At 41.2% G+C, this 14,883-nt stretch overlaps 1 protein-coding gene across 1 annotated transcript in view; it reads right to left on the bottom strand.

Moving 5' to 3' along the window:
- The window catches only part of EPB41L1 (erythrocyte membrane protein band 4.1 like 1), a gene marked incomplete in the record, with an annotated part of 2,183,009 nt that overhangs the window by 202,217 nt on the left and 1,965,909 nt on the right, over positions 1 to 14,883 (bottom strand).

The raw sequence follows: 14,883 nt of genomic DNA, 5'->3' as shown, positions 1-14,883 counted from the left end.
GAGAGCTCCTCTATGTCTCTTTTCATGTAGTCCAGGGAGGTACGTCTCAGGTCATTCACACCAGCATGGACAATGACTGAGTCATATTTGTACTTGCCTTGGAGTGACCTGAGTGATTGTGTTATGTGGCGGATCCTAGCACCCGATAGGCAGCTTACCGTGACCTTCTCCTTGTTCGGCCTGGTGAGCGGGACGTCAGTGTGCCTGATGATAGAGTCACCTATTACAAGTGTATCAGGTGTGTTGTTTAGCCTTAAGGGCTGTGACTGTTCGGCACACTGGCTTTGTGAGCTATGTGTTGCATGTGTTTTGTTTTGGGGTAGCGGTTGCTTGGGTGTCTGCTTTGGAGGTCTTGGCTGCTTAGGCAGATTTTTATTTAGAGCCTCCAAGTATGTTTTTGTGTGTTTATGTGTTTGGTTTGCTGTCGTGGTAGGTCTATGTGAGACTGGAATTGTAGTGAGTGTGGTTTCCTTCTCCTCCTGACTGGTTACGCCAGTACTGAGTTGAGAGAGCTTAGCCTCCAGTTTGGCTATATGGTTGCATCTCTCACATGTGTTGGAATTTGTTGGGAGGAGGAGAGGGTTGTCTGTGTACATTAGGCAGTTGTAACATTGCCTCAAGATTCCCAGGTTCACCAGCTGGACCGGAGAGGAGATTGACAACTGACCTTTGGACATGCTAGAATAGTATTGGGAATTCCTTTATAATTGAAAAAACGGCCAATGGGGAACAAGTTACTCAAGGGGAGTTTGTGAGGGTGTAGTGCTTTTAATTTTTTAGTGCTGACTTATATAATTGCTTTAGTGAGCAAGTGCTAGGCTTTAGCATAGGAATAGGGTGTTTATTATGAGAACTAGATTAGTTCCAAGGCTCAAACCCAAATAAGCGCGCTGCTCGATGCAGCGCTATGCACAAAATCACGCAAAGCTACAGCGGGTTTTATACAGGCGGACTTGAAAGAGCTAGAAATTGGCCCAAAACAGCCAACAGACTACCAGATTCCTGTGCTGGGAACACTCCTCCAGGGACAGATAGCCTGCTCCAAGCTCCCCACTGCCACTGGTGAACAAAGAAGCCTCCCTCTATCCAAGAAAGGAAATGGCAACACAGGAACTTTCCAAAGTCCAGAATACAGCAAAGCCTGTATTTGGACTACTCTAGGTCAGGAAAGATGGGAAACAAGGATAACTTTTTTTTTTCTTTTTTGCAACAAACAGCAGGAAATTGCAATAAATATGTAACACAGGCTAGCGCACTTGAGTGTGTAGCCTCAACAAGTAAATGCAACAAACAGGACAAACTTTAAAAGTGCAGGTGCAAAAACAACTTTAGACAGTTTAAAACAGTTCAAGAAGAGAAATATTTGCAGTTTAGCTAGATCGGACAGTCGCCCAGGTAGTAGCAGGAAAAAACACTTTTATCAGGTTAGCAGTCGCTCTTTTAGCCTCTCTGCTGCTAGCACCACTCTGCAGGACCACGAGGAGCTTGGCTGAGTAGTAACAAGCGCAAAAACCTCGCCAAAGCCAAACTGTAGGCAAAGCTAAAGGGATAGGGGAGTCCTAACTAAAAGACCTGCTATGTTACAGTTTTTAGTTGAATCTAGAACAAAAGCTGCTGTCAAAATGGGGATAATTAGTATGGCATATAAAATACTGCATCATAGCAGCAGAGAGGCTATAAGAGCGACTGCTAAGGTGATAAAGTGTTTTTTTTTCCTGCTACTACCTGGGCGACTGTCCGATCTATCTAAACTGCAAGTATTTCTGCTTCTTGAACTGTTTTAAACTGTTTAAAGTTGGTTTTGCACCTGCACTTTTAAAGTTTGTCCTGTTTGTTGCATTTACCTGTTGAGGCTACACACTCAAGTGCGCTAGCCTGTGTTAAATATTTATTGCATTTTCCTGCTGTTTGTTGCAAAAAAGAAAAAAAAAACAAAAAAATTATCCTTGTTTCCCGTCTTTCCTGACCTAGAGTAGTCCAAATACAGGCTTTGCTGTATTCTGGACTTTTGGAAAGTTCCTGTGTTGCCCATTTCCTTTCTTAGATAAAGGGGGGCTTCTTTGTTCACCAGTGGCAGTGGGGAGCTTACAGCAGCCTATCTATCCCTGGAGGAGTGTTCCCAGCACAAGAATCTGGTAGTCTATTGGCTGTTTTGGGCCAATTTCTAGCTCTTTCAAGTCCCCCTGTATAAAACCCGCTTTGTTGTGGTTTTTGCGTTTGTTACTACTCAGCCAAGCTCCTCGTGGTCCTGCAGAGTGGTGCTAACAGCAGAGAGGCTAAAAGAGCGACTGCTAACCTGATAAAAGTGTTTTTTTTTCCTGCTACTACCTGGGCGACTGTCCGATCTAGCTAAACTGCAAGTATTTCTGCTTCTTGAACTGTTTTAAACTGTTTAAAGTTGTTTTTGCACCTGCACTTTTAAAGTTTGTCCTGTTTGTTGAATTTACCTGTTGAGACTACACACTCAAGTGCGCTAGCCTGTGTTACATATTTATTGCATTTTCCTGCTGTTTGTTGCAAAAAACAAAAAAAAACAAAAAAAATATCCTTGTTTTCCGTCTTTCCTGATCTAGAGTAGTCCAAATACAGGCTTTGCTGTATTCTGGACTTTTGGAAAGTTCCTGTGTTGCCCATTTCCTTTCTTGGATAAAGGGAGGCTTCTTTGTTCACCAGTGGCAGTGGGGAGCTTAGAGCAGCCTATCTATCCCTAGAGGAGCATTCCCAACACAATAATCTGGTAGTCTATTGGCCATTTTGGGCCAATTTCTAGCTCTTTCAAGTCCCCCTGTATAAAACCCGCTTTGGCGCATTTTTTGCGCTTGTTACTACTCAGCCAAGCTCCTCGTGGTCCTGCAGAGTGGTGCTAGCAGCAGAGAGGCTAAAAGAGCGACTGCTAACCTGATAAAAGTGTTTTTTTTTCCTGCTACTACCTGGGCGACTGTGCTTCTTGAACTGTTTTAAACTGTTTAAAGTTGTTTTTGCACCTGCACTTTTAAAGTTTGTCCTGTTTGTTGCATTTACCTGTTGAGGCTACATACTCAAGTGCGCTAGCTTGTGTTACATATTTATTGGATTTTCCTGCTGTTTGTTGCAAAACAGAAATAAAACAAAAAAATTATCTTTGTTTCTCATCTTTCCTGACCTAGAGTAGTCCAAATACAGGCTTTGCTGTATTCTGGACTTTTGGAAAGTTCCTGTGTTGCCCATTTCCTTTCTTGGATAAAGGGAGGCTTCTTTGTTCACCAGTGGCAGTGGGGAGCTTAGAGCAGCCTATCTATCCCTGGAGGAGTGTTCCCAGCACAAGAATCTGGTAGTCTATTGGCTGTTTTGGGGCAATTTCTAGCTCTTTCAAGTCCCCCTGCATAAAACCCGCTTTGGCGCGGCTTTGCGCGATTTTGCGCATAGCTCAGCATCGGCCAGCTCCACTTAATTGGGGTTAAACCATTCTCGGCTCCACAAAGTCTGCTCTTCACTTTTTCCCTTAGAACTGATCTAGTTCTCATAATAAACACCCTATTCCTACTCTAAAGCCTGGCACTTGCTCACTAAAGCAATTATATAAGTCAGCACTAAAAAATTAAAAGCACTACACCCTCACAAACTCCCCTTGAGTACCTTGTTCCCCATTGGCCCTTTTTTTCAATTATAAAGGAATTCCCAATACTATTCTAGCATGTCCAAAGATCAGTTGTCAATCTCCTCTCCGGTCCAGCTGGTGAATCTGGGAATCTTGAGGCAATGTTACAACTGCCTCATGTACACGGACAACCCTCTCCTCCTCCCAACAAATTACAACACATGTGAGAGATGCAACCATATAGCCAAACTGGAGGCTAAGCTCTCTCAACTCAGTACTGGCGTAACCAGTCAGGAGGAGAAGGAAACCACACTCACTACAATTCCAGTCTCACATAGACCTACCACGACAGCAAACCAAACACATAAACACACAAATACATACTCAGAGGCTCTAAATAAAAATCTGCCTAAGCAGCAGAGAACTCCAAAGCAGACACCCAAGCAACCGCTACCCCAAAACAAAACACGTGCAACACATAGCTCACAAAGCCAGTGTGCCGAACAGTCACAGCCCTTAAGGCTAAACAACACACCTGATACACTTGTAATAGGTGACTCTATCGTCAGGCACACTGACGTCCCACTCACCAGGCTGAACAAGGAGAAGGTCAAGGTGAGCTGCCTGTCGGGCGCTAGGATCTGCCACATAACACAAGCACTCAGGTCACTCCAAGGCAAGTACAAATATGACTCAGTCATTGTCCATGCTGGTGTGAATGACCTGAGCCGTACCTCCCTGGACTACATGAAAAGAGACATAGAGGAGCTCTCTGAGCATGTAGCCCAGGCCGGTATGACCCTGACCTTGAGTAGCATCTTACCCCCACCAAGAATGATGCCACAATATGAAGACAAGATGATCAATTTCAACAATTGGCTTAAGTATTGGTGTCATTCAAAGGGGATCCAATGCCTGTCAGCCTGGGATGACATGCTCGACAAGCCACGATACTTCGCTAGGGACAGCTTGCACCTGTCACCCCTGGGCTTTCAGATATTGGCAAAGGATCTTGCCACCCCCATAGTGCCTTTTTTAGGCAAAGCTCAAAAGACAAACCCACCTCCATAGGTATCACAAGGGATAAGAAACTAAGAGTAATGCTATTCAACGCCAGAAGTCTAAACCTCAAGATGCATGCACTCGAAACCCTCCTTAGCATGGAGAACATCAATATCTGTGCAGTAACAGAAACCTGGATCAAGGTTCCCGAGAGCACCCCAGCACTACCAGGTTATACCTCATACCATGCTTTTCAGCCCCAAAACTTGGACCGAACCACAAAAGGAGGGGGAGTATCAATATTCGTCAAAGATACCCACACCCCCAGGTTGGTGGCACAGCACGAAGCATCAGAGACTATCCATGTGCAACTAACAGTGGGTAAAACTGCCTTCCAGTTTATAGCCTGCTACAGACCACCCTCCCAAACCCAGGAACCTTACTCGGCCTTCCTGAGAACACTGGAAAATATGAAGGTCTCTCCAAACACCATTATATTGGATGACTTCAACTACCCAAACATAGACTGGGAGCATTACTCTAGCTCCAACACCCTAGCCCAAAGGTTCCTAGAATTTATAAACTCAAATGCTATGGAATAACTTGTTACCACTCCCACAAGAGGGGAAAACATATTGGACCTGATCATCACCAACATGGGGGCTCTGTGCTCCAGACCAGAAGTGTATCCATCACTGGTAAGATCAGACCATAAACTAATCTCACTGGATATTCACATCCCTACCCCAGCCCCTGCCCAGAAAACCACAGTGAAAAACTTCTCTAAAGCAAATTTCACACTCCTCAAAACCGAGGTGGAATACTTCAAAGCCCCCGGGCCTGTGGAAAATACGGCCCAGACCGCAGAATCCTTTATAAACGCATTCTATGAACACCTTCAGGAATGCATGGATCATGCAGTCCCAAATAAAACCAAGACCCAATCCTCCAAAGGCAGGCGTCCTGTCTGGTTGACCCCAGCCATAAACAAACTATATAATAGAAGGAGGAAGCTACTACATGATAGAGCAAAATCCCAAAAAGGGAAGGCATCTCTGATCAGTATTAGCAAAAAATTATGGGCACTCATAAAATCATCTAAGGCCAGCTTCGAGAGAAAAATTGCACGGGACACTAAGGATAATCACAAGGCTTTCTTTAGTTATGTTAGGAACCTGGGTGGGAATTCTCCGATATTCTCAGAATTAGTCCAAAATGACAAAAAATACACCAACCCCACAGACATTGCCAACATCCTAGCTGACAGGTTCAGCGCAAACTCCCCCCCCCACCAAAAGGGCAAATATCTATCCCAGCAGAGTGCCTCCCCCCTGACATCTCAGATGCTCAGGTAAGAGCCGCCCTCTCCAAAGCAAAAAACACAGCATCAATGGGACCAGACGGTGTCCTGGGCTGCGTCCTACATGAACTCCAAGAAGAGCTAAACCCAAACATGAAACTACTGTTCAATCTCAGCCTTACTACAGGATATGTACCCAAAGAGTGGCGTACAGCAACAGTGGTCCCTCTCCACAAAGGTGGTGCCTCAACAGATCCTGGAAACTATCGCCCCATAAGCCTGACTAGCTTGGTCTGCAAAGCTATGGAAAGGATCATCATGGACCTCATAAATAAAGATATTGGGGACCTACAGACACTGGATCCTACCCAGTTCGGCTTTGTTAAGGGCAGATCCTGCCTCTTAAACCTGGTTGATTTCTTTGAAACAGTCACCAAGGCCATTGACGAGGGGGAAGGTGGTCCACACAGCCTACCTGGACCTCGCAAAACCCTTTACAATACCCCACTCGGGAATTATAGATAAGCTCACCAGCTTAAATATAAACCCCTATGTCACTAGATGGGTTACAAACTGGCTCAAGGACAGAACCCACATGGTTAGAATTGCTGGAGCCATGTCAGACTCCAAACCAGTTACAAGTGGCGTCTCACAAGGCTCAGTCCTGGGACCTCTCTTGTTCGGTATATATTTCTCTGAGGTACAGGCCAACACGGAAGGACTGTGGCTGACCAAGTTCGCAGATGACTGCAAACTACGCGCCATAATTGACTCTCCAGCCGACACAAGCATACTACAAAAGGGCCTCATAGAAACAGACAACTGGTGCCAGAGCCATGGCCTCAAGCTAAATGCCAAAAAGTGCACAGTCATCCCCTTTGGCAAAAACAAAGTGCCCACAAATTACCACATAGGTGGTAATCCATTAAGTATGGAAGAAGTAATTAGGGACCTGGGGACCCAAGCTGATAGCAATCTCTCATTTGAAAACCACGTGGCCAAAGTGGTTAGAAAAACATTTTATATAGCCCACCTAATCATGAAGGGATTCACATCTAGATCTGGGGAGGTCATCGTGCCTCTTTACTCATCCCTCATCAGGCCCATAATTGAGTACAATGCCCCTTTTGGGATGTACCTTACCAGACACCTGCAGCAACTGGAAAGACCCCAAAAGTACCACACCAAGAGGATCAAAGGGCTCAAACAGATGTCATATGCTGCCCGGTTAAAGAAACTCCAGCTCTACTCAGTGGCATACCGCCTGCTCAGAGGCGATCTGTGCCTGACGTATAAAGCCATGTCCAACCCGGAATTAATGGACATGCTGCACCTCAGAAAATCCAAATCCCATCGAGCTACGCGCTCGAGAGACTTGAACCTCAGCATTGAGAAAACAGGACATGCTGGAGGGACAGATTCATAACCCAGATGCTCCCTTCACTCTGGAATAAAATCCCAGTCCAGGTTAGGCAGAGTCCCTCATTGACTCTCTTCAAGAGGAATCTTGATGAGTGGATGGGAGATCGTAGGTTTACCCTGGGTATCACTTCTGTGTCACTGTTAGACAGAGGCACAGTATACTAACCTCGAAAAAGGGCATAGCAAAATTCATTTAAAATGGGTGGCGAAAGCCAAACACACTCTGGCTAGGCTTATAAATGCCCTAGGGCAGATAGCCTAGTATGAACCTTTGAACTTTGAGAATCAATCAGAAAAGGTTAGAAAAGATTTGGAAGAGACTGGAGAAGTAATTTACAAGGGAGCAATGAGAAGACATGTGTATGGTCCCAAGTATGCAACAAAGTCCAGAAGGTTTAGCATTTTTGCTTCAAAGTGTTTGCATACAGATTTTTATACCCCAAGTAGACTTCAAAGAATTTCTTCCTTGGGTAAATACTGAATGCGTGATTGGGAAGGAAGATGCAACAGGGAACATGTCTTTTGGGAATGTAATGACATGGCATGTTTTAAAAATTTCCCTACAGAATAATCTATCAGAAATATTTTGTGAGCAAACAGCTGTAACAAAGGAAATAATTTGTTTGAGCTGGGACACAGGATCTGAATTACCTGAACATAGTAAGGTCTTATTAAATTTTATTCTGTTGGCTGCTGAAAAGTAATTACTAGAAAATGGAAATCAAAATCTGAACAACTGCATATGAAGTACTGAATATTGCAAAAGAGATAAAAGAAAAGGAAGAGGGACCTTTGGAAAAGAGAAGGAGCAAATTACATAGAAATAAATGGAATTTATGGGAACAATATATGCAGTAGGGGTACAAAACATAAAGAGAGGGGGATGGATTTTTCTGGAAAACAACTGGCAAAGAAACACAGTTACGTGAAGCAATAACTACTGAGTGAGATGCGGCCAAGAAGTTTGGTCTGCCCACTCGGGCATTATTCACAAACTTAAAAGGTTAGGTAAAAACCTTTATGTCACCAGCCATCTTGCCCACAGACAGGATCCAGGAAGTAAGAATTGGGGAGTCCACCTCTACAAAGAGGCCAGTCACAAGTGCAATCCCTCAGGGATCGGTCCTGGGATCTCTCCTTTTTGGCATTTACTTCTCTGAAGTCAAGGCTAATGTCAATGGTTTTTGGCTGACTAAATTTGAAGTTGACTGCAAATTATGAGCCATCACTGATTCGCCCCCTGACACAAATGTATTCCAGGAAGGCTGACACAAACAACTGGTGCCAGAGTCATGGACTAAAACTAAATGCCAAGAAATACATAACAGTATCCTTCGAGAAGTCATCCACCCCTGAAAACTATCACATTGACAACACACCTCTAAGAGTTGACTCAGTAGTCAGGAACTTGGGGACACACAGACAGTAATTTAGCCTTTGACCATCATGTGCCTACAGTAGTGAGGAAATCATTCTATGATGTGCAATTTATAAACAAAGGTATGGTATCTAGGTCTAAGGAGGTCATTGTACCACTGTATTCAGCATTCATCAGACTTGCCATTGAGTACAATGCCCCATTTGGTATGTACTTAACCAGGCATATCAAACTGGAATGTTCACAGAGGTTCCTCACTAAAATAATACAGGGAGTAAGTAACATGTCCTATGCAGACCGCCTCAGGGCCTATCCCAGTATTCCATCTCCAACAGACTGCTGAGGGAGATCTATGCTTGGCATACAAGGCATTGTCACAAGGCATTGTCAGACCCCATTATGATGGACCTCCTGCATATTTGCAAAACAAGCAGCACTAGAAATACCCATTCCAAAGACTTACCTTCCCTGAGATATAAGTAGGACCTGCTGGAGAGACAGGGCTGTATCCCAAAGACCACCTCTTCTCTGGAACAAGCTCCCTATCCATGTGAAGTAGAGTTCCTCCATAACCCAGTTCAAGTGTAACTTGGACAATTGGATGGGGAACAAGAAATTCATGCCTGGTTTGGCATCTATGTCTTTAATGGACACAGGCAACCTGTAAATGATTCATCTCACAGGCCCCTGCTTGTAAGTGTTTCCCCTTCCAAGTCCCTGCTTACACTTATCAAGGGTACCAGAACTTGTCAGAGATTTGGGATGCATGATGAGGCTTAAAAAGGCCCTTGTGGTCATTAGCCTAGTACACACCTATGAACCTATGAAGAATAATATTCAAGAGAAGGAGTGAGGTTTAAGGGAAGGCAGGTATTGACTGAGTTATGTAATGTTGGACTGCACCTCCCCACAGCCCCCCACACCCCAACTACTTAAATATATCAACTCCGAGATTGCACTACAGCAAGGAAAAGGGAATATTCCCATTCCGCACTGTATTGTGATCTCTGTACTCCATTTTCAAAGTTTTGGTACTTAGAACAACTGGGTTCAACTAAGTGGGTTTCGAAGTACTGAAACTTCGTACAAACGAAGTAGACACCTACATACACACACACACACACGCATATATTATATATATATATATATATATATACACACACACACACACACACACACACACACACACACACACACACACACACACACACCTAATGTATGCAAAATAGCAAAATATTGATATAAAAATGTTGACAAAACTGAAAAAAATCAAGTGTTCCACAGCGCATGAGCCAAGACATTATCTCAGAACATGCAAAGGAAAAACAAGACCCCCCTGCACCCCCACACTCTCACTAATTATACATACCAATTCCAAAATCACACAATAGTGGGGAGAGGGCAAATTCCCCATTCTCAGTATTACAGCTCTCTCACACCATTGTCAACTAAATTGGGCAGGGAAGAATGTCAACAAGCCATGCATAAATACAGGCTGATTACACCATCCCATCAAAGAGTAAAAAAATCAGATCTACTTAAAAGAAAAACAGCCATCAAATTAAACACTAAACAAGTCCCAGAAATATAACTCAGCCGCAGAACATCCTAAAATACTAAATCCAACCACAAAACAAATACACAAACTAATATAACAAAAAATACAAAAAAAAAAAAAAACAAAACACAAAAAATTGAACAGTTTTTCCCATTCATCTCAATGGAAAAATGCACACTAATCAACATACAACAACCCAAAATAAACATTTTCAATCAACAAATATGGCATCCCCAACCTAAATAAAACTCAAACATGTACTTTTTAATAAAAAAATAAGAAAGAAAAAAATGCTTAAAAATCAGTCATTCAAAACACAGCCAAATGAAGTTTAAAAACAGTAAAAAAAACAAATAAAATACTGCAGCATTGATAAACACAGATAAAATACAGAACTACAACAAAAAAAATCAGGTGAATTTCATATGTGATAATATAATGACTAATCCAACTCCAGATCTGATTGTTATAAACATAAAATATTCAGAAAACATTCCTCAGAATAACAATGTTCTATGCAGCTACACTGAAAAAGACTAAAACTGAATGTTGTTCTAAGTTAAGCTGTTATCAGTGTAACCCTCCATTCAGAAAACCAGTAAACAAGATTAGAACTCTGCTCCTACCCCTAAAAATATAAAACCTACATCAATGAAATGAAAAGGAAACAGGAATACCAAACATGGGTAATTGGAATATATGGGGTGTGGTGTACAATAAATTAAATTAAATATTTGGTACTATACAATATGGGAACTTTGTAATTTATGACTGTGCCACTCATAAAAAAAATTATACCAGATGCTCAGCTGTTGTTTTTTTTTTTTTTGTTTTGTTTTTTTTTGGTGGGGGGGGGGGGGTACCCAGAAAGAACACAGAAGAAAAAAAGACTGCAAATGTAAGCAGACATCTGGAGAACACAAACTCTGCATAATTCAAGACAAGGCATTTATCTTAAAACTTCAGTAGCCCCATCTTCTACTTCTTAGACGATCAGCCTTCTAATGCTTGTTGATAAACTATGCAGTATCCTTCGTTAATGACATCTCTAATGACACAAGTTGAAGAGTGTTTGTGATGGGAGGTGAACTGATCCATACCGGTCAGCAGGACAGGAGACAGCGTGCCCATATTAAAAACCAGGTAATAATGGACATGCATGAATGATGTTAGTGAAGTAACCAATAAATGTGAGAGCAATAAACAGACTTACATTGTGGATTAAGTTGCTTACTGGGATAGCACACTGATCACAATAGACCATATGCAGACACAGCCCAGGTGAAGAAACTCACAAAAAATAAAGCAGAACAAATTCATAAAGCAAGTACAGAAGATATATAATTCAATAGACAATTGATAGAATATGTAAATGTTTTGAACAAAGTAGAAAAATACATGTGAATTAATGTTAGTAAATATGAGAGTGAAGCAGCAGCTGAAAACAGAAGGTCAAACTAGAATCAAACTATATGTGGTTGCGAGGGGCAAAGAAGTGAAGATTTGTAAAGTTTAACTTTTTTTAGATCAAGAGGTTTGACAGCTACACTGATTTATGAAAGCAACAGTGGAAACAAAAGTTGAATAAATATTTTTAGTCTGTGAAATAATAGCAGTTACATGATCATTTACTAGTGTCATAAATCTTTGCTAGTACTTTTCTTATCACTACATGCATGCAAACTTTAATTTCTACAAAGACAGAAAAATCATTCTTCATTATATAGAGCTGGTTACTTTTTACAACTTACTATGTATGCAGAAATGTGTACAGAGAATTCATTCTGCACACAGAAATCAGTGTGAATCCCTCTCCTTGTGCTTAAACTGATAAATATTCTAAGGGTTAATTATAGCATATATTAGGATAGGGCTGTTTTACTTAGTAAGCATTTAAGTTACATGCATCTGACAAACCACAAAAGAAGCATTTTTTTAAATTTGAATCTTAATTAGTCTTTAATGAATTGCACTACAAGTTACACAGCTAGAGAGACGAGAGTAAATAAAATTATCAGAGAAAACTAAATGTTTAGTGAGGATGAACCAAACAATAATGCAGTTTTGCTAAACAATATCTGGTTCATGCAGCAGCAAAGTGAGTAGCTCTTAGTAATCTACACTTTACTACGTGGATACACCCCACTGTATCTAAATCCAACAAATAATAAACACAGAAGCTGCACATCTAAGTACATGCTCCCAGTAAGTAGCTCATGCAAAACCACAGATAGCTTAGCCCACTTGAAGGTTTTCCAGTTAAATTTCATATGTGATAATACAATAACTAAGCTAACAGCAGATCTGTTGGACACTGAGAAGCAGGCACGGTGAAGTCATGTGTAAGCAAAAAGGCATATAAAGGGCACACATGGAAGAGACAGCACTAAACCGGCAGAGATGATGAGGTACGACTCCAATGGGTGATGGTTTTATTAGTCCCTGGCAGTGCAGCAGTATCCACACCATGCATCCCCAAATACAATAAACTATTTACAAAATAGCTGCCTGCATTTTGAAACTGTTGTTAAAGTGTGAAATAATTTAGATTGGGAAAAATTGCACATTTGTGCCGTATTTTGATATAAAACTATTCCTCCTCAGATGTTTTGCATTAAAATAATTAGAAACAGCAAAAGTTACAAGTGTGAATTTACAAAACTGGATGCATTATCACAAGTGTATCTGATATTGTGAGAAATAAATGCATCATTAGAAAGTGGAGTTCCATTCCAACCCAATAGTCCTTACAAAAAAGCACTCTTTAAGCTACTGATGCTCTCTGATGTTATAACAATACTGTAGAACTACAGCACAGTCTTATAATGGAAGTCACCCCACCCCTACCCAGCTGTATATCTGTTGATGCAATCACCATGCTAGTTAGGATCAGTTTGCTGGGCCTAACACATACTTTTCTGCATGATACTTAGCTTTATGTTTTATTTGAAAAGCATAACTGATTACATGTTATAATGCAGATCATCACAGGAAGCATTTATGCAGTCCATGAAATAATTAGCAACACCTAACATTAAACTTGCAAAACCTTTTTCCCCTCTTTTCCCTTTGTTGCTCAAAAACACCCTTGTCTATTCAACTGGTGAGAGAGAGAGTGTGTGTGTGTGTGTGTGTGTGTGTGTGTGTGTGTGTGTGTGTGTGTGTGTGTGTGTGTGTGTGTGCACGCGTGTGCGTGTGTGTGTGCACGTATGCGCGCGTGTGCGTGCGTGTGTGTGTATGTGTGTGTGTGTGTGTGTGTGTGGAGGGGGGGTTAAAAATAAGCTATTACAATCACAGCTCTAGATTCACTAGGAACCTATACCTATGTCTGATAAATATGGACATGTTACTGTTTTAAACAGCAAAACTGAACAAGCATCAGGAAACTTATTACTTATTTCTGTGGCACCTTATTTTCATGCAGGTCATTTACTATATGAAAATTCAAAACTTCCCTTCTTTAATGTTTTATTTACAGCAAAGTTTATTGAAAATAAGCGTAATAAATATGTCAAATGGTACAAATTCTTAAATCTGCAGTTAATGTTACGTAAACTTGTCAAAGTTTTTTTTTTACCATTGGCTTGCTTGTATCACTCAAAAATTAAATATTCTGGAAAATATTTTTCATAGGACTCAACAAATATGAACTGCTGATATGAGCAGTGCAGTGACTATCTAAAGCGTAAAACTGTAGTTCTGGTATTGTGCACTGAATTAAAAATGATAGCAGAATGTTCCCAATGCACACAACAAATGTCTTACGCTCCCAGAACAACACAGCTAGACAAATCCAAGAATACTATTGTTTTTAGGTGCAGAAAGCAATAGAGCATCTTCTGGAAAATTTACAGAAAATAATTTCAAGTGGCCAATCTTTTCCATCAATATCATAAAAACTCTATTGTATACCTTTTTCATGTGGTTCCCTACCACTGATTTGATGACAATTAACCAGACATTCGAGTGAAATAAGCTGGCCAAAAATCTGTTCATTTGAAATCTGAACATTTTTCCTGGAGTATCAAGGCATCTCTACATTGCCTGTGCACAGGGATCCGCATTTATCCCTACTCCAAATATAAGCAACATTGGGGGATCTGCACCTTTGGGGTAACTTGATTTCTTTCTTTGCAAGGATGCTGTTCCCTCTCTATTTCCAATTCACAAGTAACCCATACAGATTGAAAAACTGAGCACTATCTTTAGACCATATTACGATGCTTGGTTAGAGTATCATATTTCCAGAACATTTAGAGGAATTTAAAAATATAACGTCAGCATATTTGCCAGTTTTCATGCTCATCTGCAGAACATAAATGACCAAACTGGGACAATCTTACTAAAGAAAGGGGAGACAATAACACTAGTTAAATGTGGTCTTCATGTATTTTGTCTCTGTTTGTGCCTCTTACCCTCCTTCTGTTTCCCCATACTTCATTCATGATGTATAATGAAAATCCCTTGAACTGCCCAGTATGACTGTGCATAGCCACACATTTTGTTTGGAAGAAGTTATTTCCTGTGCAGTCAGAAGTGAAGTAACACACCTCTGACCCTTGGACTTCACAGAATGCTACAAAGAAGTCTCACTCACAGATGTGCGACACAAGAATTGTTCCAAATGAAGCAGCATGTGTTACACT

This window comes from Protopterus annectens, chromosome 12.part0, assembly GCF_019279795.1.
Source record: "Protopterus annectens isolate FY-2018-M chromosome 12.part0, PAN1.0, whole genome shotgun sequence".
NCBI classification, from domain to species: Eukaryota; Metazoa; Chordata; order Ceratodontiformes; family Protopteridae; genus Protopterus; species Protopterus annectens.
This window is presented reverse-complemented; position numbering and strand designations above follow the sequence as displayed.